This window comes from Haemorhous mexicanus, chromosome 9, assembly GCF_027477595.1.
Source record: "Haemorhous mexicanus isolate bHaeMex1 chromosome 9, bHaeMex1.pri, whole genome shotgun sequence".
Classification (NCBI taxonomy): domain Eukaryota; kingdom Metazoa; phylum Chordata; class Aves; order Passeriformes; family Fringillidae; genus Haemorhous; species Haemorhous mexicanus.
This window is the reverse complement of record NC_082349.1, coordinates 17,297,524-17,299,181: the sequence shown is the minus strand read 5'-3', so window position 1 is coordinate 17,299,181 and position 1,658 is coordinate 17,297,524. Positions and strand designations below refer to the sequence as shown.

Here is a 1,658-nt window from a genome sequence, read left to right as displayed (position 1 = left end):
CAGGGCGGCGGGGCCGGGAGGAGAAGCAGCAGAGCCCTTCTCCCGCAGCCTCAGGGCGGCGGGGCCGGGAGGAGAAGCAGCAGAGCCCTTCTCCCGCAGCCTCAGGGCGGCGGGGCCGGGAGGAGAAGGAGAGCTGAGCCTTTCTGCTGCTCCGCCTTCTCGCTGGCGGTGAGCAAGATTGGTGTCGCCGGGCCGAGCGGACACGGCAGCTCCGGTGGATGGCGGCTGTCGCTTCCAGCGCTCCCCAGACCGCCAGGCACGGCGGGAGGCGGGCCCGGAGAGCCTCGCTGACGGAAGGAGGGCTAGGCCGGCGTACCGGCTACCTGCGGCCGTGAGGTAAGGGACAGGGGAGCGCGGGGGAAAGATTTCCGCCCAAAAGGCGTAGGGGGCGGAGCAAGTTTATTAAAAATAAAAATAAAAAAAAAAAAAAGAAAAAAAAGAAGATGAAAAGAGAAGACACGACTCCGCCGGGACTCGAACCCGGAACCTTTGAATCCCTTCAAACCCTCTAGAAGTCCAATGCGCTATCCATTGCGCCACGGAGCCACCTGTTGGAATCTTCTAACACCGTCAATAGAGCCTGCGCGCGCCGTCACGCGATAGCCGCGAATGTTTCGGCTTTTTTCTTTTTTCTTTTCTTTTTTTTTTTTTTTTTTAAGCAGGATGAATAGGGTTAGTCGTACACGGCGCTGCGCAAAAGGAGTCTCGCGGCAGCCCCTGCGTGCTGCCTGAGCTCTGACTGCAGCCCGGTGGGGCCTAGGGCTTCCTGTGCAGCGCTGGAGGGATATAATTATAATCCACAATTGGCCTTGTATTGAGGAGCCCTTCACACGTCCGTAAATGCTCGGTAGCACCGCCCACCCCATGGATTCCGAAAGAGAAGATTTTTCCTTAAAAGCTGTAATTCTAGCCTGAAACAAGTCCATATTCATTTAAATAATGAATATGCATAATAGAAACCCCAAGAGACAGGAGATGAGGTATTCTTTCTTTAACTTTGCCTGTGGCCTGCTGCTCGGGGAGGGGCGCGGGGCTGCCGGCGCCGGCCCCGCGAGGGCTCCGGGCAGTCAGGCCTGTGCAGTAAAACCTTGCCACTCGTGCTGCACTTTATCATAATTTAAAAGTACAGGTATCCATAAGAGTGGAGAAAAACATGTAAACAAGCACGCCCTAAAATCTGAGGAACAAGGAAGCTAATCACACCGCTGTAAAATAAACTGATCGGATCCACAATCGCCGAGGTACTGCAGCCAGGCTGAGATACGGAGTGTGCTGAATGACCGAGGTGCCTCGGGCAGTGCCGCCTGGGGTGCCCAGGGAGCCAGCCCTGAGCCCGAGCTCTTGAGCTGCTTGATGACTGAATAGCTCCTGCAATGCTGCCCAGAAAAGCAGGTTGCTGGAAGGGTTCAGCAGTTAGAGCAAGAACCAAACTGGGGGTACAACCCCCAAGCTGAGAGACTGTTGTTGAGCCAGAACATTTGTAAACAAACCAAGAATCACTAAGCTGTGCAAGATTCAGAGCAGGTGTGGTCGAATTTGCAAGCTCTGGGTCTTGCCACAATTGTTCTGTTATGGACAGAACTCTTCATAGTGCTCGTGGTAAAGGAATGCAAGTCTGGAAAATTTGACTCCTTAAAGCTCTGTACTGCAGAAAAGAA

General features: G+C 54.2%; 1 non-coding gene across 1 annotated transcript; it reads right to left on the bottom strand.

The window, feature by feature from the left end:
- Window positions 1–459: 459 nt before the first annotated feature.
- Window positions 460–546, bottom strand: TRNAR-UCU (transfer RNA arginine (anticodon UCU)). Its single transcript is given in 2 exon segments — window positions 460–495; window positions 510–546. It is a non-coding gene; the product is annotated as a tRNA-Arg (tRNA).
- Window positions 547–1,658: the final 1,112 nt, after the last annotated feature.